At 35.1% G+C, this 13,584-nt stretch overlaps 1 protein-coding gene across 4 annotated transcripts in view; it reads left to right on the top strand.

Moving 5' to 3' along the window:
* ANKHD1 (ankyrin repeat and KH domain containing 1) overlaps positions 1–13,584 on the top strand; it is a 116,282-nt gene that overhangs the window by 53,329 nt on the left and 49,369 nt on the right. The window lies entirely within an intron of this gene.

The raw sequence follows: 13,584 nt of genomic DNA on the forward strand, positions 1-13,584 counted from the left end.
CTCCACAGTCAATTTTGCAGGGACTGCTATAGATGGAAGTGTTTCTAAGGTTGAATAGCTATCACCAGAGGTAATAAAACAGTAAAGAAAGTGGAACAGCTAATTACTAAGCAAATGCAAAATTAAATTACCTATCCCCAAAATCAATCAAGGGATAGACAAACAGTACGGAATATGATACCTAATATATAAAGAATGGAGGAGGAAGAAAAAGGAGAAACAGAAAAGAACCTTTAGATTGTGTTTGTAACAGCATACTAAGTGAGTTAACTTAGACTCTTAGATAGTAAGGCAGTTAACCTTGAACCTTTGGTAACCACGAATCTAAAGCCTGCAATAGCAATAAGTACATACCTATCGATAATCACCCTAAATGTAAATGGACTGAATGCACTAATCAAAAGACACAGAGTCACTGAATGGATAAAAAAACAAGATCCATCTATATACTGCTTACAAGAGACTCACCTCAAACCCAAAGACATGCACAGACTAAAAGTCAAGGGATGGAAAAAGATATTTCATGCAAACAACAGGGAGAAAAAAGCAGGTGTTGCAGTACTTGTATCAGACAAAATAGACTTCAAAACAAAGAAAGTAACGAGATAAAGAAGGACATTACATAATGATAAAGTTCAACAAGAGTATATAACCATTATAAATATATATGCACCCTACACAGGAGCACCAGCATATGTGAAACAAACACTAACAGAACTAAAGGAGGAAATAGAATGCAATGCATTCATTTTAGGAGACTTCAACACACCATTCACTCCAAAGGACAGATCAACCAGACAGAAAATAAGTAAGGACACAAAGGCACTGAACAACACACTAGAACAGATGGACCTAATAGGCATCTATAGAACTCTACATCCAAAAGCAACAGGATACACATTCTTCTCAAGTGCACATGGAACATTCTCCAGAATAGACCACATACTAGGCCACAAAAAGAGCCTCAGTAAATTAAAAAAGATTGAAATTCTACCAACCAACTTCTCAGACCACAAAGGTATAAAACTAGAACTAAACTGTACAAAGAAAGCAAAAAGGCCAACAAACACATGGAGGCTTAACAACATGCTCCTAAATAATCAATGGATCAATGACCAAATTAAAATAGAGATCAAGCAATATATGGAAAAAAGACAACAACACAAAGCCCCAACTTCTGTGGGACGCAGCAAAAGCAGTCTTAAGCTGAAAGTATATAGCAGCAATCCAGGCATATTTGAAGAAGGAAGAACAAACCCAAATGAATAGTCTTACATCACAATTATCGAAATTGGAAAAAGAAGAACAAATGAGGCCTAAAGTCAGCAGAAGGAGGGACATAATAAAGATGAGAGAAGAAATAAATAAAATTGAGAAGAATAAAACAATAGAAAAAATCAGTGAAACCAAGAGCTGGTTCTTTGAGAAAATAAACAAACTAGATAAGCCTCTAGCCAGACTTACTAAGACAAAAAGAGAATCAACACACATCAACAGAATCAGAAATGAGAAAGGAAACATCACAATGGACCCCACAGAAATACAAAGAATTATTAGAGACTACTATGAAAACCTATATGCTAACAAGCTGGAAAACCTAGAAGAAATGGACAACTTCCTAGAAAAATAAAACCTTCCATGACTGACCAAGGAAGAAACACAAAATCTAAACAAACCAATTACCAGCAAAGAAATTGAAGCAGTAATGAAAAAACTACCCAAGAACAAAACCCCCAGTCCAGATGGATTTAACCTCGGAATTTTATCAGACATCCAGAGAAGATATAATACCCATTCTCCTTAAAATTTTCTAAAATATAGAAGAGGAGGGAATACTCCCAAACTCATTCTATGAAGCCAACATCACCCTAATACCAAAACCAAGCAAAGACCCCACCAAAAAAGAAAATTAACAGACCAATATCCCTGATGAACATAGATGCAAAAATGCTCAACAAAATATTAGCAAATCGAATTCAGAAATACATCAAAAGGATCATACACCATGACCAAGTGGGATTCATCCCAAGGATGCAAGGATGGTACAACATTCGAAAATCTATCAACATCATCCACCACATAAACAAAAAGAAGGACAAAAACCACATGATCATCTCCATAGATGCTGAAAAAGCATTAGAGAAAATTCAACATCCATTCATGATAAAAACTCTAAACAAAATGGGCATAGGGGGCAAATACCTCAACACAATAAAGGCCATATATGATAAACCCACAGCTAACATCATACTGAACGCGAGAGGCTGAAAGCTTTTCCTCTGAGATTGGGAACAAGACAGGGATGCCCACTCTCCCCACTGTTATTCAATGTGGTACTGGAGGTCCTAGCCACGGCAATCAGACAAAACAAAGAAATGCAAGGAATCCAGATTGGTAAAGAAGAAGTCAACCTGCCACTATTTGCAGATGACATGATATTGTACATAAAAAACCCTAAAGACTCCACTCTAAAACTAATAGAACTGATATCAGAATACAGCAAAGTTGCAGGATACAAAATTAGCATACAGAAATCTGTGGCTTTCCTATACACTAACGATGAACTAGCAGAAAGAGAAATTAGGAAAACAATTCCATTCACAATTGCATCAAAAAGAATAAAATACTTAGGAATAAACCTAACCAAGGAAGTGAAAGACCTATACCCTGAAAACTGTAAGAGAAATTAAAGAGGATACTAACAAATGGAAACTCATCCCATGCTCTTGACTAGGAAGAATTAATATCGTCAAGATGGCCATCCTGCCCAAAGCAATATACAGATTTGATGCAATCCCTATTCAATTACTAACAGCATTCTTCAGTGAACTGGAACAATAGTTCAAAAATTCATATGGAACCACCAAAGACCCCGAATAGCCAAAGCAATCCTGAGAACGAAGAATAAAGTGGGGGGGAATCTCGCTCCCCAACTTCAAGCTCTACTACAAAGCCACACTAATCAAGACAGTTTGGTACTGGCACAAGAACAGAGCCACAGACCAGTGGAACAGAATAGAGACTCCAAGCATTAACCCAAACATACATGGTCAATGAATATTCGATAAAGGAGCCATGGACATACAATGGGGAAATGACAGTCTCTTCAACAGATGGTGCTGGCAAAACTGGACAGCTACATGTAAGAGAATGAAACTGGATCACTGTCTAACCCCATACACAAAAGTAAATTCAAAATGGATCAAAGATCTGAATGTAAGTCATGAAACCATAAAACTCTTAGAAAAAAACATAGCAAAAATCACTTGGAACTAAACATGAGCGACTTCTTCATGAACACATCTCCCCGAGTACGGGAAACAAAAGCAAAAATGAACAAGTGGAACTATATCAAGCTGAAAAGCTTCTTTACAGCAAAGGACACCATCAATAAAACAAAAAGGTACCCTACAGTATGGAACAATATATTCATAAATGACAAATCCGATAAAGGGTTGACATCCAAAATATATAAAGAGCTCACATACCTCAACAAACAAAAAGCATATAATCCAATTCAAAAATGAGCAAAGGAGCTGAACAGACAGTTTTCCAAAGAAGAAATTCATATGGCCAACAGACACATGAAAAGATGCTCCACATCACTATTCATAAGAAAAATGCAAATTAAAACCACAATGAGATATCACCTCACACCAGTAAGGATCGCCACCATCCAAAAGACAAACAACAGCAAATGTTGGCGAGGTTGTGGAGAAAGGGGAACCCTCCTACACTGCTGGTGGGAATGTACATTAGTTCAGCCATTTTGGAAAACAGTATGGAGGTTCCTCAAAAAGCTCAAAATAGAAATACCATTTGACCTAGGAATTCCACTTCTAGGAATTTACCCTAAGAATGCAGCAGCCCAGTTTGAAAAAGATAGATGCACCCCTATGTTTATCACTGCACTATTTACAATAGCCAAGAAATGGAAGCAACCTAAGTGTCCACCAGTAGATGAATGGGTAAAGTAGATGTGGTACATATACACAATGGAATATTATTCAGTCATAAGGAGAAAACAAATCCTACCATTTGCAACAACATGGATGGAGCTAGAGGGTATTATGTTCAGTGAAATAAGCCAGGTGGAGAAAAACAAGTACCTAATGATTTCACTCATATGTGGACTTTAAGAACAAAGAAAAACTGAAGGAACAAAATGGCAGCAGAATCACAGAACCCAAGAATGGACTAACGGTTACCAAAGGGAAAGGGACTGAGGAGGATGGGTGGGAAGGGAGGGATAAGGGTAGGGAAAAAGAAAAGGGGGCCTTACGATCAGCATGTATTATGTGGGGGGGAGCATAGGAAGGGATGTGCAACACAGAAAAGACAAGTAGTGATTCTACAGCATCTTACTACGCTGATGGACAGTGACTGTAATGGGGTTTGTGGGGGGGACTTGGTGAAGGAGGGAGTCTAGTAAACATAATGTTCTTCATGTAATTGTAGATTAATGATAACAAAATGAATAAAAAATAAACTGAGGTTGACCCAACTCCCAGCATCTTCAAGCCACGGCTGTCATGTCCTGTATTACTCCAGTCTGTTCTCCCCAATTACTGATCTTTAGTTCATCCAGAGGGCAGAGTTTGAATTTTTCATACTTGTTCTCATCTATGTAGCCTACTTCAGTCAAAGTACTGGTGGTTTGAATTCTTTTACTGGAGTACTTAGCCTCCCTTCACTATTACTTCTCAAGTGTAAAAAATTTGCATAGTTAACTATTCAAAAGTATGATTTGGGTTGTGAAATTCTGCTGCTTTCTTTCTTTTTTTTCTTGCTTGCTTTTAATTTTGACCTACTTTATTATTTGGTTTTTAAATTTTTTTTTAGCTCCATGCCCAACCATTTTATTGTTATAGATACAATCTTGTTGTATGAAAGATAACTGCATCAGGTCAGAGTTTCCAGAGGTCCAAATGATAGTATGGACAGTATGTTTAAGTGGCAACATAGTGTTGGCTAACATTTCAGAAGTATTTTGATTTGGTGGGTGTTTGAGTTTTTCTAACCACTTGTAAGGATTATAGAATCTTTCTCATTATGGCATGTAAATTTCATCATTAAATGTTTGATATATTAAGATAGAAGAAATATTTGTCATCTCTAGAATTTCTTTCTCATATATTTGCCAGCAAAGCTAAAGTTGGAAGTGAAATAGGTAAATATAAATCAGGTAAATAAATAGTTCCTCCTTTTCTCCCTCTCCTTGGTCTTTCATTTTAGAAGAGGTATACCATAGTATAACTGATCAGTATGTTCTGAAGCCAAGGAGTATTTCCCATAATAAACAACTCGATATTAGAGAAGGTACATATTTTCTAGTTATGTTCACATAAAGAGATTTTTGTGACCCAATTTAGCATTTTATAGGCGTGCGTTGCTATTCCAGACTAGGTATACTAAAAGGAAGGAATGCCCTGTGGAAGTCATCCCATAATCCTATATTTGAATGGAGGTCTAATAAATGTCAAAGGCTATGCATAATTGTTTAGAAAGAATTGATGCCATTGAACATTAGACATCTAAATTTTCATCATAGTCATTGAATCACTGATCTGTAGGCAAACACTCGCCTTGATATTCTCATCTATAAAATGAAACCTAGTATTTTTTTCTGGACCATTTTACCAAAGTCATTGCATTACTTTAGCTATACTGAGTGTCCTTGGTCAAATCACTTATATTCTCTAGGCTTCTTTTGTTCTCTTTTCTCCTCTTCCTTTTCCTTTTTTTCTGAGGGAGTTGAATCAAATGATCTTTAATGACCTAGCTTAAGAAATCTGATATTATGATTTCTAAGAACAAGTTAACCAACTACCTGTTTGGAGGTATTAAATGGATGAGATGATCTTGAGTACTTTGTTAGCCCAAGAGTGTTTAAAGTGTAATGAGATCCTCAAAATGAATTTTTAAGATAAAATCAACATTACTAATAATGATGATAAATGATATATAAATTATTCTGTCTCTTAAAATCTTTGTATATATTAGATGTATCTTAAAATACCCCAAACATTATTTTGGAAGTTATTTATAACTAATAATTAGCAGACTTATTATAAAATATTTTAGAAATTATTTTAATAGATAAAGATTAATGTCTAAAATATATAATTAATTTGGTTAGGCTACCCCAATAAAGAATAATCTGGCATTATAATGCTACATCATTATCTCTTCCACTCTATATCTTTTTAATATCGATATTTTATCTAATTTATGGTTAACCATTGAAGAACATAGGTTTGAACTGTGTAGGTCCACTGTACATGGATTTTTTTTAATATAGTATATGTTTATTGTTTTATATTTATACAACATAATATGTAAAGTAGAATGTACTATAAATCTAAGGTAGACCACAAAATACAGAAAACATATATTTTATGTATATAAAGTAGGAGATAAATGTGTCTGTGTGTATACATATATATATATATATACATGTATACATATATATATATATATATATATATGTAAAGTAGGAAAAAACATTTTTCATTTGACTTTTTCCCAGTTATTTATTGACATTTTTTAGCATGAATGAATGTTGAATTTTGTTAAATGCTTTTTCAACATCTATGGAGATGATTGTGTGGTTTTTGTCCTTCTTTTTGTTTATGTGGTGGATAATGTTGATGGATTTTTGAATGCTGTTACCATCCCTGCATTCTTGGAATAAATCCTTCTTGATCATGATGGATGATCTTTTTGATGTATTTTTGAATTCGGTTTGCTAATATTTTGTTGAGTATTTTTACATCTATGTTCATCAGGGATATTGGTCTGTAATTTTCTTTTTTTGTGGTGTCTTTGCCTGGTTTTGGTATTAGAGTGATGCTGGCCTCATAGAATGAGTTTGGAAGTATTCCCTCTTCTACTCTTTGGAAAACTTTAAGGAAGATGGGTATTAGGTCTTCACTAAATGTTTGATAAAATTCAGCAGTGAAGCCATCTGGTCCAGGGCTTTTGTTCTTAGGTAGTTTTTTGATTACCAGTTTGATTCTGTTGCTGGTAATTGGTCTGTTCAGATTTTCTGTTTCTTCCTTGGTCAGCCTTGGAAGGTTGTATTTTTCTAGAAAGTTGTCCATTTCTTTTAGGTTATCCAGTTTGTTAGCATATAATTTTTCATAGTATTCTCTCATAATTCTTTGTATTTCTGTGGTGTCTGTAGTGATTTTTCCTTTCTCATTTCTGATTCTGTTTATGTGTATAGACTCTCTTTTTTTCTTGATAAGTCTGGCTAGGGGGTTATCTATTTTGTTTATTTTCTCGAAGAACCAGCTCTTGCTTTCACTGATTTTTTTCTATTGTTTCATTCTTCTCGATTTTATTTATTTCTGCTCTAATCTTTATTATGTCCCTCCTTCTACTGACTTTGGGCCTCATTTGTTCTTCTTTTTCTAGTTTCATTAATTGTGAGTTTAGCCTGCTTATATTCAATTGTTCTTCTTTCCTGAGGTAGGCCTGTGTTGCAATATACTTTCCTCTTAGCACATCCTTGGCTGCATCCCACAGATTTTTTGTGGTGTTCAATTATTGTCATTTGTCTCCATATATTGCTTGATCTCTGTTTTTATTTGGTCATTGATCCATTGGTTATTTAGAAGCATGTTGTGAAACCTCCATGTGTTTTGGGATTTTTCTTTTTCTTTGCATAATTTATTTCTAGTTTTATATCTTGTGGTCTGAGAAACTGGTTGGTACAATTTCAGTCTTTTTGAATTTACTGAGGCTCTTTTTGTGGCCTAGTGTATGATCTATTCTTGAAAATGTTCCATGTGCACTTGAGAAGAATTTGTATTCTGCTGCTTTTGGGTGTAGAGTTCTGTAGATGTCTGTTAGGTCCATCTGTTTAATGTGTTGTTCAGTGCCTCTATGTCCTTACTTATTTTCTGTCTGGTTGATCTGTGCTTTGGAGTGAGTGGAGTGTTGACGTCTTCTAGAATGAATGCATTGCATTCTATTTCCCCTTTTAATTCAGTTAGTATTTGTTTCACATATGTACATGCTCCTGTGTTGGGAGCATAGATATTTATAATGGCTGTATCTTCTTGTTGGATTGACCCCTTTATCATTATGTAATGTCCTTCTTTGTCTCTTGTGGCTTTCTTTGTTTTGAAGTCTATTTTGTCTGATACAAGTACTGCAACTCCTCCTTTTTTCTCTCTATTAGTTGCATGAAATATCTTTTCCCATCCCTTGACTTCTAGTCTTTGTATGTCTTTGGGTTTAAAGTGAGTCTCTTGTAGGCAGCATATAGATGGGTCTTGTTTTTTTATCCATTCAGTGACTCTGTGTCTTTTGATTGGTGCATTCAGTCATTTACATTAGGGTGATTATCGATAGGTATGTACTTATTGCCATCGCAGACTTTAGATTGGTGGTTACCAAAGGTTCAAGGTTAACTGCCTTACTATCTAAGAATCTAACTCAACTTACTTAATATGCTATTACAAACACAATCTAAAGGTTCTTTTTTTTTTCTCCTTTTTCTTCCTCCTCCATTCTTTATATATTAAGTATCATATTCTGTACTGTTTGTCTATCCCTTGATTGATTTTGGGGATAGTTAATTTAATTTTGCATTTGCTTAGTAATTAGCTGTTCTACTTTTTTACTGTGGTTTTATTACCTCTGGTGATAGCTATTAAACCTAAGGAACACTTCCATCTATAGTAGTCCCTCCAAAATAGACTGTAGAGATGGTTTGTGTGAGGTAAATTCTCTCAGCTTTTCCTTATCTGGAAATTGTTTAAACCCTCCTTCAAATTTAAATGATAATCTTGCCGGATAAAGTAATCTTGGTTCCAGGCCGTTCTAAAGTAATCTTGGTTCCAGGTCGTTCCACTTCATTACATTAACTACATCATGCCACTCCCTTCTGGCCTGTAAGGTTTCTGCTGTGAAGTCTGATGTTAGCCTGATGGACTTTCCTTTGTATGTGATCTTATTTCTCTCCCTGGCTGCTTTTAATAGTCTGTCCTTATCCTTGATCTTTGCCATTTTAATTACTATGTATCTTGGTGTTGTCTTCCTTGGGTCCCTTGTGTTGGGAGATCTGTGGATCTCCATGGCCTAAGAGACCATCTCCTTCCCCAGATTGGGGAAGTTTTCAGCAATTACCTCCTCAAAGACACTTTCTCTCCCTTTCTCTCTCTCTTCTACTTCTGGTATCCCTGTAATGCGAATATTGTTCTGTTTGGATTGGTCACACAGTTCTCTCAATATTCTTTCATTCTTAGAGATTCTTTTTTCTCTCTGTGCCTCAGCTTCTTTGTTTTCCTCTTCCGTAGTTTCTATTTCATTTATTTCCTCCACCATAGCCAATCTGCTTTTAATACCCTCCATTGTGCTCCTCAACGACTGGATCTCCGACCAGAATTCATTCCTGAGTTCTTAAATATTATTCTGTACCTCCATTAGCATGTTAATGATTTTTATTTTGAACTCCCTTTCAGGAAGAGTCATGAGGTTCATGTCATTTAAATCTTTCTCGGGAGTTGTATTAATAATTTTACTCTGGACCAGGTTCCTTTGGCGTTTCATATTTGTATATGGCGCCCTCTAGTGTCCATAAGCTCTACTCTCTGGAGCTGCTCAGCCCCTGAAGCAATGTTGGGGGTCACAGGGGACTGGTATTGGTGTGGGGGGGGGATGAAAGAGCTGTTTCCTGCTTCCCGGCCACTATGCGTGTCTCCACAGGTATAAGCTTTTGTCCCAGAGCAGCCAGATATGGATCCCTGCTTTCCACAAGTGGCTGGGATCTCAGTCTCTCCAGGAATTCTTCCTGTCTTAGCTTTCCAACCCTGTCATCAGAAGCAGCTAAATAACCATGAGTATCATGAAACCACCATGAAATGTACATTTGTGCTCCCAGAACAGATCTCTGAAGTTAGGTATTCAGCAGTCCCAGGCTTCCACTCCCTCCCTGCTCAGTTTCTCTTCCTCCTGCCGGTGAGCTGGAGTTGGGGAAGGGCTCGGGTGCCACTAGGCCACAGCTTTGGTATGTTACCCTGTTCCATGAGGTCTGCTCTTTTCTTCAGGTGTATGCAGTCTGGCACAATCCTCTTTCCTGTTGCTCTCTCAGGGTTAGTTGTATTAATTATATTTTCGCATTATATGTGGTTTTAGGAGGAAGCCTCTGTCTCACCTCTCACGCCATCATCTTTAATGCATACATGGATTTTTAAGAGTAAATACATTGGAATATTTGGGGGATTTGTGACTATTTGAAGAAACTCTTTTCTCTAGCTTGCTTTATTGTATGAATACAGTATATAATACATGTAACATGAAATTTACATCAGTTACTAGTAAGGCTTCCACTTAATGGTAGGCTATTAGTAGTTTGAGGAGTCAAAATTATACGTGGATTTTTGGTTGCTCAAAACAGGGTTGGTGCCCCCATCCCCATGTTTAAGGGTCAACTGTACTGTCAAAGAAGTAGGGTGAGTTTCCTTAGACCTGAATTTTTATTTCAAGTAAAGTATTTCCTCAAGAATATAGTCTCAAAGAACAACCTGCAAAAATCAATATAATTTCAGCAATACTGTAGTAGCCAATTAAAACATAACTTTGAAAATTAAAAAAAAGAATGTAGTCTCTCCAGTTATCTTTGGAACTATTCAGTTATGAATTTCTTTTCCTTTAGTTAAAGTCTATTTCAAGTAGCAAAATAAACTTGTTACATCCTCTTCTTGTCTTATATGCCTTCAATCTTTTCAAAATTTCCTTTGTTTAGCATGATTTTTCAGCTTTGGCTTTCATAGTATACATAGGCAATGTTCATTGAAAAGCCAGGAATTTATAATTCCACATTACTTTAAGGTGTTTGCCCCCTTGAAGATAGGGATGGAAGAGGGAGAGGATACCAAAGACGTGAGACAGAGCATGGTTTCTTTATGCTCATAATAATCTGCTTTAGATGAAGTGGAAATAAACAGAGAAAATAAATAGAACCAACCAAAAGAAGTGTAGTAGGCCCAAAGTGTTGCTAATTATGGGGTCATTGCCATATTGACTAATAGTTGGTCTTACGCCCATAAGTTATTTTCCTCATTATTACGGTTAAATTTTTATTTAACCAAAGTTTACAATTACCTGGAAAAGTTTTTTCTTATTTTTAAATACATAATACTTTTTCATGGTTCATAATTCATGAAGTGTAAAAGTGTCACATGGGCACCCAGTTTCCCTCTCCATTGGCAATCTTCATTTTTTGTATCCTTCCAAAGGTATTTTATGTACGTACAATGAAAAGTCACATATATTGAAAGAAATATTTGTATCAATGTTTAGTTCTTAGTGTAATTCCTTATTGAAGTAGCATTTTGGTCTTTATCGATTTTCTTTATAGTATTGACCATAGTCTTAAGAGTTTATTATTTTTAACATTGCAATGAAAATTAAAGTACTTTTGCACTGATGAGGAAATTGGACCGTTTGTATTTGTCACAGTAGCCTATTACTGATTTTCATCCCTAACCATAAAGTAGGTTCTCTTCCCTTGTTGCTTTCTTTGGACTGTATTCTACCAGCAAATGAACATTTGGGGGCATTTTCTTAGAATAGTTAAACTAATGGAAACTTGGTGATTTGGATATGGATACATTAGCATCCTCCTTTGGTTCTTACTCCTCAAGTTTATTTCCTTTAAAATGAGATGTGATATGGACTTTCCTTAAAACAAAGAAAAGGTTTTGAAGGATCAGTTTGTTACCTATGTTAAACCTTCTGAAACAAATGTAGATTTCTGCATAAGATTTTTTTTTAATTTAAGCAATATGTTGTATATGCTTCTAGACATTTCTATACACTCAAGAATATATATATACTATGTATGTGAGCTGTATGTCTTATTCATTCATATGAATGGTTTTCTTACCAGATATACAGTTCTGCAACTTTTTTCTTGCTAATACAGTATTTTTCTATGTCAGTTCCAACAGATTTCTCATTCTTTTTCACAAGTGCCCAGTGTTTTTTATGTAACTTAATAACCATTTATTCATAAACATTTGGGTATTATAGTTTTTAAACATTGCAGATGGTGGTGCTATTGTTAAGCATATTTATATATCTTTGCTACTTTTATTAATACATCTATAGGAATAAATTCCTAAAATTGAAATTGCTGGATGTCAGAGGGTCCACATCTAAAATTCTGATAGCTACTGCCAAATTGTTCAAAAATTGTGAGCCATTTTATACTTTTATTAAGAATTGAGACCTCCTAATTCCCTACATTTTTACTAATGTTATATATCTTCTTTCTTTGTTTCTGTTTCTTTCTTTGTTTCTCTGTTTCTCTCTCTCTCTTTTGTGGTTTAATTTTCTAATTTCTGATCACGGTCCTCATGTTTGTTTTATCTAAAAAATTTCCCTGTTTTCCAAGGAGCCATAGTAGCTGCTCATTAATTGCTTCCAAAGCTTTGGTGAACTATATGAAACACAGGTATAAAGTTACTTTCTGAAAGAGTACTCAGGCATCATTTGAAGATGCAAATTTTGAAATATTCTATTAATTTCTTTTTTTAAAAGTTGCTTTTTAAAATATCAAATATTCAGACAGTATCTACTCCATTCTGAAAGGAGATTAACATGTCTTCCACCATAGGATTTTCATGAGTTATTTTATTTTTACATTGTCATGGTTTTATAACATTTACATTCTGTTTTATGACCCTATTTCTCATAGTTGTTTAACTATATATTTAGATTCAGTGTTTACTAATCTTTCAGATTATGTAGCCTCTTAATTTGTGAGTTCCTGAACTTGGCTCACCTCTTAGGTGACTAATAATAGTATTTGGATATGAATTTACTCCCGCACACCAAAGAAAAAGGAGTTCCCAGGTGCTTGTATTTTTGAAACTATTGTATATCGTATTTATAAATGAATGTAGCCATATATAAAATTACTGAATCAGTTGTTTTTTTTTCCCCTCAAAATTTTAAGTCTGCTATTCCAGTGTCTTCTGGCTTTGAATACTGCCAGAGCTTAACTAAAATATTTCCCATTGTAAGTAAATGACTTCCTTTTTCTGCCTAGATTGTCATAAGGTTATTATATTATGCTTAAACTTCTGTGATTTCACCAGGATATTTCTTGGGGTTTATTAATCTGTGTTAGTTTTCCTGGAAAACAATGAGTGCTTTGTATCTATTAGGTGTTCCTCTTCCTCCTCCCTTTCTCCTTGCCTTTGTCCTCATCTTCCTCCTCTTTTTCCAGTTTTCTTCTTCTATGTCCTTGAATACTTCCTTTTCTGTTCTGCTTTCTTCTCAGATATTTAGTCTCCAGATATTGGATCTCCCTTATTTGTATTCTTTATATCTAATTCTTTTCATTTTTCCTTTTGCTGTGCATTGCTTCTTCCTTAAGACCATCCTCCAGGTTATTATTTTTTCTGTATCTGTGGCTGCTTCTGATGTGGTTTTCATGGTTTCATCATTATTTAGTTTGTTCTGCTCTTCTAACTCAGTTTTGAATCTCTTGCTGTTGTATCACTTTGTTTATTTAAAGAGTTCAGGTTCTCATTAATTTATTTGAAAATATGAAGGAGATATGAC

The sequence above is a fragment of the Manis javanica genome, chromosome 14 (assembly GCF_040802235.1).
Source record: "Manis javanica isolate MJ-LG chromosome 14, MJ_LKY, whole genome shotgun sequence".
NCBI lineage: Eukaryota > Metazoa > Chordata > Mammalia > Pholidota > Manidae > Manis > Manis javanica.